Here is a 13203-nt window from a genome sequence, read left to right on the forward strand (position 1 = left end):
TCAGTTTCCCAAACAGAGCAATTGATCAATGGAATGCACTACCGAATGAAATAGTGTGTGCCAAAACAATTCAGAAATTTAAGGATATGTACGATAAATATGGTTTAAGACACGGGACAGTACGAGCTTGACCCATTCCTGTAAAGATACAATTAGGTAAGAACAATTAGGTAAGAACACACACACACACACACACACACACACACACACACACACACACACACACACACACACAGAAGGTCCTCGCCAGGTGGGTTATAATGATAAAAGGGATGAAAGGATAGGGTAGCATTTCATCAAGTGAATGGATGATTGCTGCCACCATCTTTTTAGGGTGGAAAGAGCACAGAAATCTATCTATTCATCTATCTGTCTATCAGTGCCAGACGCCTTGAGCCCGTATGAGATGACAAACAAATCGCCTCCATGTTGTTCTGTCCCCCACCATTTCATCGCCCTGCCCCCAGCTCACACACCCCTTTCTCATATACCTCTTTACTCCATCCCTCCATCTCATCCTTGGCCTCTCTCTCTCACTCCCCCCCTACACCTTCCTCACATACACAATTCTTGTCAGCCTCTCGCTCTCTATCCTCTTCACATGGCAAACTACCTCAGTGTATTTTTCCAAACGCTTCCTGTCACATCTACATCCACACAGCATTTGTAATGTAAAAAGTTCAAATTTCTATACCCATTACTTCATTAGACACTGTGTTCACTAGACGTTTGTTGCTGGTGGAAGTTAGTACTGGGTGTGGAACTTTGAAAATCCTCTCATCCCAAATAGTCTCTTGTTTCAGTGTATTTTTCATCTTTTTTTATGCACTTTTTAAATCCCAACATATTATTAATCGTTGGTAAATATAAATTATGGTTGTTTAGGCCACAGAGACATCCCTTCAAACAGGCAATGTTGATTTCAGCTTCTTTTGAAGGCAAAACGGGGAAAAATGTAGACTGGTGATATTAACTCCCTTACCAGAGACCGAAGAAAGCGAAAGGCCCCTCCTGGTTCTATTTTCTGCAACTGGACTTCTAAAGTGTGTTCTATAGGAAAGGCCGCAACAAGGAACTCTAAATCTCACTGTTTAAGATTTCTTAGTAAGCCATCTTGCAGCTCCACTGAACACTGGTTCCCTTTCTCACCCTGTGGAAACATACTGCATTGCCTTCACCAACATCTTGGCTTTACACATACAAATACAGCATTGCCTCTACTAACACCTCAGTACCTCCTGAAAGAATCTACACTGATAAAGACTCCGTTGCTTCTAGCAACACTTCGGTAGCTCCTGAAGGAGACACTACAGATGTAAATACTGCATTGCTTCTACCAGCTTCTTACTGTCTCTTGCAGGAGACTCTAAAGGTGTAAAAAGTCACTTAAAGCCCCTCAATCTCCTCTCTGACCTTAGCCAGACCCTCCTCTGCACCACCTTCGTCAGAAAACCCCTTTGCCGATGTACTGCAATTCCTACACGAGTGAACAGCCACCCAAGCTGTTGGTGCAGTGTTAAAATTGGTGTATGACCATGGCATCATTGACCTACTGTCTGAGATAACCATCCTAGTTGGCACAAAGCACACTGAGAAGCAATTATCTATGTAGAGAAAATGAAGTACAGTATCATCTTTTATCACGTCGGGTTGAGCAACTAGTGCAACAAAGCTACTGCAACAAGAACCATAGTCACTGCTTCTCAACCTTGGAGGGACAGCAGTTATGTCTTTGATCTCTTAATTCTGAGCCGAGTTGGATATGCCCTATGGCTACCTTCTTGCTGAAGAAATTTCCTAGTGACAGTCTCTCTCGACAACAAAGAGTGACAAATATTCTTTATCCACATATTGCACGAGCAGCCGAATTGTAAACTGTACTTTGCATCCAGGCTGCAGTCTGAAGAAATGAGTCATATATTACTATAGAGATACTAGAGCCAGTATGCACACGCTGGGAACCCCAATAACATGTTTGTGAACTGTATTATCTATTACTTTAACTCTGTACACAAATCTTCAGGAATTTCTTGAAAATATTATCTTGTGTTAATTTTAATGTTTCATAATATAGAATATTATTCAGCGCGGGAGGATATCAAAGACTGACGTTCGTTGCTACTGTTCAGGTTCAGCAAAATAGAACACATATATTTTTAACATTATGGTTCATATATTTTATTATTAATAAGCTATAACAGTTGCCTATTAAACCCTAAACTTTCGTCATAAGATATACTATTTATAATATAACCTTCCTCCTGGACATTTTTAGGAACATCCGAACATAGCCCACCTTCAATTTTCAGTTACTTCATGAAGAAAGGTGCTATTTATAATTCTATGATGATCATGGTGATAATCAGTCTGTCTTCTGCCAGTAGTAGTTAAGAAATCATGACTAGCTTGCCTGATATCACTGATGATAAGTAAAAGACCAGAGACATTTTCAAAGAAATTGCTCAGCTGACAGTAGGCTAAACTGATAGCTTTACTCACAGTCGAATGAAACCAAATCAGAGCTCTCCTGATCGAAAATCATTCCATTCCGCGTCTAATGTCACTAGGCAAATGCGGGAGACAGAAGAGGCTACCAGAAACTGAAACTCATTTTTGGTATTAATCATCTTCTTCGCCTTCCATCTTTTCCCACCTATGTATGGGGTCGATGATTGGCCAGTCTTCACCATACAGCTCTGTCCAAAACATAAGGACGAGGCTATCCTGATTTAATTTGCCTTTTTTTTTTTCTTTTTTTTTCTGGTTATACGGCCGGATATCATTCCTGACACCAACCCTCCCCGTTTATCCAGGCTTTGGAACAATAAAAAATTGGATTGTTTTGCCCTCCCAATGGCTGGAGGGGGGGGGAGAGCTTTAACCCGTGGAGAGTGATAATGGTTCCATAGGTAGCTATTCCCAAGCGACTTCTTGACTGAAATATTGAGTCTTCCATAGTTGAATGAAATGCACATCATCGTCTTGGAAATGTTCGTGCGCATCTGGCAATAAATTTACAGTATGTATATATATATATATATATATATATATATATATATATATATATATATATATATATATATATATATATATATATATATATATATATATTGCCAGACGCCTCAATCCCGTTTGGGGTGGCCAGAAACAAGTCGCCTCCAAGTCGCTCTGTCCCCTGCCACTTCACTGCCCTGCTCCCAAATCACACCCCCCTCTCTCATATACCTCTCCACCCCATCCCTCCATCTCATCCTCGGCCTACCCCTCCCTCTTACCCCCTCCACCTCACTCACATACACTCTCTTTGTTAGTCTTTCACCCTCCATCCTCTCCACATGGCCAAACCACCTCAGTGTGTTCCTCATAACGCTTCCTATCACATCCACATCAACACCACAACGCTCCTTTATATCCTCATTCGTCAGCCTGTCTCTCAATGTGACTCCACAGGCTCCTCTTAAATAACTCATTTCCACTGCTCTCACTCTTGACTTGTGTCCTTCCAACAACGTCCAAGCTTCACTTCCGTACGTTAGAGTTGGTATCACAATACTGTCATGTAGTAACTTTTTCACTTCCATGCTCACTTCCCTGTTCCTTATCAATGCTTTCAAAGAACCAGCAACCTTTCTTCCCTGCTGTACCCTTTCAAGCACTTCACCCTCCAAACCTCCATCCCTACTCATCACACTACCCAAGTACTTAAACGTACTCACATTTTCCAATTCCTCACCATCCAACCTCGCTGTACATTCACTGACTTCACCTCCCTCAAAGACCATCACTTTACTCTTCCCTACGTTCACCTTTAGATTCCGTTTCTTACACGCTTTCCCAAACTCATCCACCAAGCCTTGCAGCTCCCCTTCGTCTTCACTCAACAACACAGTATCATCTGCAAACAACAGTACAGGGAGTTTCCAAACACTATCCTCTCTCACCAGGGTCACTCCAACATCCACTACCCTATCTTGTACCTCTTTTATTACCCCATCCATGTACAGTTTGAACAACCATGGAGACATGAGACATCCCTGTTTCAACCCAACTTTCAAAGAGAAAAATTCACTTAGTTCACCATCCACACGCACTGCAGCCTTCGCACCATCATACATACTCTTCACAGCATTCAACAACTTCCCATCTACGTACTCCATATATTCTTAACACTTTCCACAATCCTTGTCTATCCACCCTGTCATATGCTTTCTCCAAATCCATGAAAGCCGCATACAACTACTTTCCCTTCTCTAGAAACTTTTCCACTAAAGATCTAAGAATGAATATCTGATCTACACAACCTCTTCCCTTCCTAAAGCCTCCCTGTTCTTCTCCAACTAATTTCTCTGTTCTTTCTCTAACTCTGTCAATAAGTATCCTACCATACACTTTTCCTATTATACTAAGAAGACAAATGCCCCTATGATTACCACACACTTCTTTTTCCCCTTTTCCTTTGTACAAGGGAATAATTATACCTGACTTCCAATCCTCCGGGACTCTACCTTCCTCCCAGGCCAATTTGCACATCTTCCACATCCATTCTACTACTATCTCTCCCCCATGCTTCAGCATTTCACCACACACTCCATATATATATATATATATATATATATATATATATATATATATATATATATATATATATATATATATATATATATATATAATGTGTGTGTGTGTGTGTGTGTGTGAACAATATTCTGCTTGATATTACACCGCATCAAGCTATTACGTTCATGAATGGCTATGCTTTCTGTGCCATGAAAAGGAAATTTCATGCATGTATCATCTGTATGCACAATATTTATAATTTGATGCAAATAACAGGAAAAATGTAGGTAGTGATACGACGTTCTCATTCACGAACTTTGCACATATATGTACCATAGTTACTATTTTTCAAAGACCTTTTGTGAGCTTCTTGGCCGTATAAAGATGCATGAATGTAGTTATTTGTAATGAAAAGTGATCATGATCGACATAAAATCATATTTTGTTTGATTAATATTTTTTGTCACCCAGGCACGTGCTCGAATGGTGGATAGATCTTTCATTCGTCTGACAGCGTGAAGCCCCGTTGTCTGGTGGTCTGAGTGCTTGACCTAGGAATGACATTTGGGTCAGAGTCAGGAGGCATGGGATCGAATCTCCCGATGGGTGTAGGGGAGATTTTTGGTGCTAGAAAGAAAATTACTAATAATTTTTTTTATAAACTCATATATTTTTTAAAGGAGCAAGACTCCTATGGATACTATAACGAGTTTTTTTTTCTTTTTTTTTACTTTTTCATGAATCGTAGGAGTACAGAACAACTTATTTTTCATACATAGCCTACAAGTAGCTGGAAAGAAAACTATTATTTTTTTATAACCTCATGTCATATTATTCATAGGAGCAGACATCCTATGGATAATATGAGTTTATTTTTTTATCTTTAACGGCCATACCACGTTGAGTACACTGCCTCCCGTCCGATCAGCTAAGTTAAGCAACGTTGGGTCTGGTTAGTACTTGGATGGGTGACCACCTGGGAACACCAGATGCTGTTGGCATCCCTACGTGTCAAGTGGGGTTGGTGGAGGATTAGTGCCCCTCCCTGTAAAACAATTAACTCTAAGCCGTTAGCCACCCCGTTTGGGATACATGGCGTCTGGCAATGAATGAATGAAAATATGAATCATAGGAGTACAAAGCAATTTATTTTTCATGCACGGCCTGCAAGTAGTGTACAACAGACAAACATTTGATATAAAATACACTTGACATTCTAAGCCTAACTTTCTGTGAAGAACTAAGAGTTATAAACATAAGATTGTCCAAGCCATCATCGCTGGGATGTTCACGGAAGGCCACCTCGCTCCCTGATTCGTCTTCTTCATATACATAATCAGGGTTTCCGTGCACTGATTCACTGTCTGAATCAGTCCCCCAACCTATTGCCAACGTGTCAGCATCAAGCCCTCCGTCAACCCCCTCGCCACCCTCCTTGCTCTTGTCATCGCCGAAAAGGATGGCACCGTATTTAGAAGGGGTGAGGGGCTTATACGGCGAGGCCTCTTGGCAGCAGGGGTGGCAGAAGTGGTGGAAGTGGTGGCAGAGGCTGCAATGGTGGCAGAGGTGGCAGTTGTGGTGGTGGCAGTTGTGGTGGTGGCATAGGTGGCAGTGGTGGCAGAGGTGACGGTGGTGGCAGAGGTGACGGTGGTGGCAGAGGTGGTAGTGGTGGTGGTGGCAGAGGTGGCGGTGGTGGTGTGGGAATGCATTGTGTAGAGGGTACTGTGGTGGGAGGTGTAATTTTCCAATGATAAGGCAGCCCCTTCCCTTTCCTCCCTGTCTGAATGCCTCTAGACTTTCCCCCCTGCAAAGGGCCTGCTACGATGCCTCCTGCAGCAGTAGTTGTTGAAGCAGTGGTGGAAGTGATGGCGTGGTGGAAGCGGTGGTAGAAGTCTTGAATAATGCCCTCTTCACAGATGCCTTTTTGGTGCCTGACGCAGCCTTCCTTTTCTTCTGTTGGGCTTGTTGGACCTGGTACTCGTCATCAGATGAAGGGTCGTCTGGAGGGACGTACGAGGACCTCAAGGTGGGGCACTTAGGGCGTGCACCGTCACCAGAAGGGCGAGCGCCGTGTGCGGGGTTGGCGTTGTCATGGGAGGAAGATTGACCTGCGCGCTCAATGGTGTCCACGCATATTCTGAGTGTGTATGGGGCAGTGTGTGGGTGATATTGAGAGTTGCCACCTGACCCTTTTTCCCATACAAATTTCAGCCACCTACTCCTTCTGGTGCAGTTTTAGTATGCCTTTGAAAATAGCACTCATTTGAGGCCTATTGCTTTAGACTCTATTAAGTCCCAAATGAAGCCTATCGCTCTCCTCGGATTAAGTCTGAATTCTGGAAATAAGCCCATCTAGTATGGCTGCTTTTAGCTGATGCAGCACACAAGCCTGCTCACCACTGGAAGCACTTCATGGGTAGGCTAATCTCTGCCCCAAAAAGTCCATCACAACTTTCTCCGACTTTGGATGTGGCTTATGAGCGTCTCAGGAGGCATAAGGGATGCGGTGGCCTGGACAGCCTCTTCCACAACCTCCTTGTCCCTAGTCTCGAAAGGGCACCACCACCTTTCCTGTCTGGGGTTCTGGCTGAAGAGGGTATCAGGAGCAGTAGGGGTTGAGGTGGAATTCCCCTCTACACTCCTACCCCCCCAAAAAAAAAAATAATAAAAAATAAAAAATAAAATGTATCCTAAAAGGGCACACAGTGACAATATCTTTGGCACAGACAAATATTTGGTAAGCAATTTTTGGCACAAAATGCCAAAATTGGCAACAACTGCCAACCCTGACGGCAGTTGATGGGTGGACTGGAAACCCAAGGTTACGCAGCCTCAGTCATTCCTAGTTTCTGCAGACACGGGAATGTATGGACGTGAATGACCAAGACATAATCTTCAATACTCTTTCCCTTGAATGTTTAGAATGGGCTTAGTTGTTTATAAACGAAATGATAGCATTTACACACTGAAAATAATTTTTTGAAATTTACAGCTACCAAATACCACCGAGTAAACAATTCATCATACCTGCCGCATCCCGTTGATGTACATATGCACCCGAACGTTTTGTTACTGTTGACGTTTATAAATGTGCTGCAATTGCAAGGTCCATCATTTGCACATTTTTCAAATTTCGCATGTGATTTTTGGTACGTATATGCGGGACACCTTCCTGTATCCGAGGCCAGGTGGGGACAATGTTTTACCCCACATGACCTCCCCCCCCACAGACCATTGTCTTGGCAACTCACCTGTTTTCGGTGACCTGGCCAGTAAAGACATGTCATGCAATGGTACGAAATTCAATGTAAGAGTGATTCCCAAATTGATGACAATGTGGAGGACAAAGTTTATGTGGTGTTAGAGGAAGAAACGTGCAGAATTGATGAGCAGGTAACGTCACCAAGGAAGGTGCAGTATGTAGATGTGTTTGGTAAGTGAAACAACTCTTATATCGCCTATATTACTGTGTGAAAACCAATACACTCTTGTACTACATATAAATTCGTACCAAATAAATAAAAATCTACCTATTCCGAGTGGGTTGGAATAGTTACTCCTCCCACAGAAAACGTCTTCTCTGGAGCCGGTGTCGTATGCTTGGAGTGACTTTTGCTGGAAGTCACTGTTTCATTCAGTGCGCATGCGCCAAGTGGCCATTTAGCTTCTATTTTGAAAGTATCCGCATGTTATCCCCAATTTTGTGCCACTTATCAACAACACTGTATGAAATACATGTGTCAGGAAGATAGTTGGATGTCTTAACGACCTGTAGGTAACAACAGGTCGATATATGGATATATATAAATAAAGATGTATGTGTATGTTGCAGGCAGATTATCAAATTAGTCATTTCGTGAATTAAGGTTAGTTTAATTTAGGTTTATTTAGGTTAAGTTGATCTAGGATAAAGTTAGGTTAAGGTTAGGTTAGGTTTGGTTAAGTTTGGTTAGTTTAGACTTAATAGAGAAGGGAACGGTAACTTCCAGCATAAAGTCACTCCGTGCATATGACACCGGGCTCGATAGAAGACGGTACCAGGTGAGGGTAGGGTCACCTATACTAGGCATTTCTAAGCTCAGGTGAGCACTTTCTGAAATTTCGATGATTCTAATAATACGCGGAGGTTTTAGCCCCCCCCCCCAAAAAAAAAGGAAAATCTGCCAGAACTGGGGGAGGTCATTGGTGAAAAATCTGCTGGGATGCAGCAGGTAGTATGTGCAGTTATGGAAAAAATAAAATTGCATCAGTTGTGGGGACATTACCATTGGTGTGTTGACTAATCAGACCAGAAAAGCAACATCAAACAGGCCGGGAATGGTCTGTGTAAAGCACATAAAGTAACTATTTAAAAGTTTAAGAATTTTGATATGAAAAATAACCATGGAAATAATAACTGCTAACAGCAAGTTCAATATAAGAAAAGCATATTCACAAAATTTGATATTTTATACTCCTTTTACTCTAATATGGCCAGGATTCTTGTCCTTTTATAGCTTATCTCACGAACCTCAGTGGCTGAAAAAGAAAATACTATGACGCTACATCTTTTCCTTAGCACTTCTTCATGTCAAGCCTTATATTCTAGTATTAATTTATTGTTACAAAATTAAAACTCAGTTTTCAAGATGGAGACGGGGCAATAGTAGGCCAAGTTAGAGTAAAAATATTATACTAAGTTATTTTTATGCAACCAAGGAGCTTCTTTGGGCTTGAGCGGATTTTTTGTTGAGTTTCTGCTTTGTTACGTCACTATTCCCTCCCCTGTGTACGAGTCTCAGTCAGGTTCAGACCAAGCCTTCATTTCGTCTGGCAGATTCATTCTCTCTCTCTCTCTCTCTCTCTCTCTCTCTCTCTCTCTCCCCTCAGAAACCACAACACAGATCCAGGTGGAGCATGTAATAAGTAAAAAAATGTCGTGATATTGTGGTAGCTATAGTAGAATCACGGTGAACTGGCTCTCGGTGGTGTAGGGGACGGTGGTACTTAATAAATCGGCCACCAAATGGCACTCACTCATGAGGAAGATCCCTTGCATTCCTTTATCTTTTAGAGAAGAACCTTCTCCACGTTGATAATGTACCCCTGGATAAGACAATGTGCAGTACTTTACATTCCATGGAGCTGGGAAACTTTCTCACAATGGCTTAGGCCGGGTTGGGAAAGTGTGTAAGGAAGAGGTGGGATGCACGTGAGATATGATGTGTGTGTGTGTGTGTGTGTGTGTGTGTGTGTGTGTGTGTGTGTGTGTGTGTGTGTGTGTGTGTTAGGAGTGTGTAGTTGTTCCCCCAGAGGCGGTGGCCAAATCGGTAGAGAGGTGGTCTGATGTTCTACTGGATATGGTTTCGAATCTCAGTTGTGACAGGGAACAGTTAAAAGGATTTGATATTCGCTAAGGTAGACTATACTAATTTACCATTAGACCCGACATGTTGCAAAAGGACACCAGTTCCAAGACAACAACCGTCTATGAAACAGCCATAGCATGTATTCAGTATGGACGGTCTGCGTTAGTGCCGATGTGGTGACATGTAGAGGTGTTTGATACGTAGTAGGACTTCTGGGACTCAGGGAGCAAGCTGATAATGCCTATGCCCAAAGCCGGATGCATTTAAAAAAAATTAATAAAAAGATGATCCCTGACGGCGTGCCTAGTGTCATCCCACTGCAACGATCTTGGTGGGAGGGGTATGAGGCACGAGTACGTCACTGTGATGTTAGGCTTGAATATGTGTTCATGGTTGCCACTATTGATAAGTATGTTGGTAGATTTGGTTGGAACAATCGTCAGCATGTTGTCTGTGACCCAGGTCTGAATTGTATAAAGGTAATCTTGTTGCAGTGCGCGTACAGTCTGCGAAGTGTTATGTAGTTGGTATTGTAACATCATCTACATATGAAAAATGATTTGTGGGTGTTGTGATGTGAGAATATATTGACTGTACAGATTGAAACGTATAGGTGAAAGAAAAAAGCCTCGAGGTACCCTAATAAGGAACTCTCTTCTTGGCGATGATTTTCCTGGAATGTCACATGTCCTGGTCTGCCTAATAGATAGTTTGGAAGCCAATATTATTCATTTGGGGAGGCGGTGGCTCAATCGGTAGAGAGTTGGCCTGCAGTCCTGACGGACCCGGGTTCAAATCCCGCTGAAGCAGGGAACAGTTTAAGGATTTGAATTTCTGAAAAATCAGACTTTACTGATCTACCAGAAGGCCCGCCGACATGTCGTAAAAATACCCCCGCTAATACCAATACACCAGTCCTGTATGAGACAGCCCTAGCATGTATTCAGTATGGACGGTGGGTGTTAGCGCCGAAGTGGTGACATGTAGAGGTGTGCGGTACGTAGGAGGACTACTGGGCCTTGAAAGCAGGCTGTGAAGCCTATGCCCAGAGTCGGTCACATAAAAAAAAAAAAAAAAAAAAAAAAATGTTATATGTTATTGCCAATAGGTTTCCGTCGGGGTAGGGTGGTTTTCAAGAATACTCCCCCAGTATCCCTGCTTGTCGTAAAAGGCGACTAAAAGGGTTAGCGGAGGATTAGTGCCCCTCCCCGGAAAACAACTAACTAAAAAAACAAACAAGAAGCCTCAGACAAGGACTGACCAAACGATGACGACCCAGGACCGGACAAAGGACTTGGTAATGAGTACATGGAATGTAAGAGGAGCGAATGATGAGGTGAAAGAGAGAGAGATTGTCCAGGTGCTTGAGGGTGCGAAAATGGATGTATGTGGAATAACTGAAACAAAATGGAGAGGAGAAAGTGTGAGAGAATGGGAGTCTGGATGGGGTATATGTGCAGGAGTAGGTGAGAATGAGAGGGCAAAGGAAGGAGTATGTATAGTTGTGAGTAAAAGATGGAAGAAGAGCATAAGACAGTATGGATCAGTTGGGTCAAGGATTGAGTGGGTAAAGTTGAAAGTTGGAATACAAATGTGGGCGATTGTGTGTGTGTATGCGCCAACGCAAGATCGTGCTAGAAGAGTGAGAGAAGAGTTCTGGACAAATGTGGAAGTGTGCATGGAAAAGTTTGGAAGGAATGAGAGAGTGTTTTTGATTGGTGATATGAATGGTAAAGTTGGTAATGTGAAGGTGGATGGAATAGTTGGTGAGTGGGGTGTGCCTGCTGAGATAGATGAGAATGGGAGTGCGTTAGTGGACATTTGTGCTGGGTGGGGGTTGGTGATAGCCAATACCCTCTTCAGGCATAAAATGATCCACAGGTATACATGGCGAGTGATGAGAAGGGTGGGTGGTGAACTGAATGAAAGGAAGGCAATGATTGATTATGTGTGTGTGGATGAAAGGATGTGAAGATGTGTAAAGGATGCAAGAGTGTATAGAGGTTGGGGGAGTGGACTTTCTGACCACTACTTGGTGGTGGCCAGAATTAGAATGCAAGTAAGATGGAGGAATAGAAGAAGGGAAAGACGAGAGGAAGGAGTAGTTGCAAGGAGAGTGGAAAGGTTACAAGAGGATGAGAAAAAGGCAGAGTATAAGAGAGAAGTGGAGGAACGATTGGGCAAATATGAATTGGAGCAGATGGAAGACGTGGAAGGTGTGTGTAAGATATTTACAGAAGAAATATGTGCAGCATGTGATGTGGTGTGTGGAAGGAAGAGAAGACGGAGGGGGGTGCAAGGAACAGCGTGGTGGACTGAAGAGGTGAAACAGGCTGTGGCACAAAAGAAGAAAGCATACAATGAATGGATGAGAAATAGGGACGTGGAAGAAGTTGAGAGGCGGAAGAGAGAGTTATATGTGGAAAAAAAGAGAAAGGTGAAAAGATTAGTAAGAGAGAGTAAGAAGTGAGTGGATGAGGAATTTGGAAGGAATTTGAGTGTAAAGTGGAGGGACTGTAAGAAAATGTTCTGGAGAGAAGTGAAAAGAGTAAGACAGGGTAGAAGTGAAGTTAGCAGGGGAGTGAAAGATAAAAATGGTAGATTACTAGTGGAGAAGGGAGAAAAAGTGAGCAGATGGAGAGAACACTTTAAGGAATTGTTGAACGTAGAGGTTGGAAGTAATGCGAGTATAAGTGGCTGGGGAATGGCTGGGAGAAGGAGGGAGGTGAGAAGACAGGAAGAAATCAGTAGGATAGAAGTTGTGGAAGCAATGAAGAAAGTTAAATAGGGGAAAGCCCCAGGAATTGATGGAGTGTGTGGTGAACTGATGAAGCATGGGGGAGAGATAGTAGTAGAATGGATGTGGAAGATGTGCAGATTGGCCTGGGAGGAAGGTGGAGTCCTGGAGGATTGGAAGTCAGGTATAATTATTCCCTTGTGCAAAGGAAAAGGGGGAAAAGAAGTGTGTGATAATCATAGGGGCATTTGTCTTCTTAGTATAATAGGAAAAGTGTATGGTAGGATACTTATAGACAGAGTTAGAGAAAGAACAGAGAAATTAGTTGGAGAAGAACAGGGAGGCTTTAGGAAGAGAAGAGGTTGTGTAGATCAGGTATTCATTCTTAGATCTTTAGTGGAAAAGTTTCTAGAGAAGGGAAAGAAGTTGTATGCGGCTTTCATGGATTTGGAGAAAGCATATGACAGGGTGGATAGACAAGGATTGTGGAAAGTGTTAAGAATAAATGGAGTAGATGGGAAGTTGTTGAATGCTGTGAAGAGTATGTACGATGGTACGAAGGCT

The 13203-nt window shown here is 42.6% G+C and overlaps 1 non-coding gene across 1 annotated transcript; it reads left to right on the top strand.

The window, feature by feature from the left end:
• Positions 1-5436: 5436 nt before the first annotated feature.
• On the top strand, positions 5437-5555 carry LOC145401858 (5S ribosomal RNA). The gene has a single exon (XR_013897697.1). It is a non-coding gene; the product is annotated as a 5S ribosomal RNA (ribosomal RNA).
• Positions 5556-13203: the final 7648 nt, after the last annotated feature.

This window comes from Coenobita brevimanus, chromosome 56, assembly GCF_032717465.1.
Source record: "Coenobita brevimanus isolate Jiangsu-jjx chromosome 56, ASM3271746v2, whole genome shotgun sequence".
NCBI classification, from domain to species: Eukaryota; Metazoa; Arthropoda; class Malacostraca; order Decapoda; family Coenobitidae; genus Coenobita; species Coenobita brevimanus.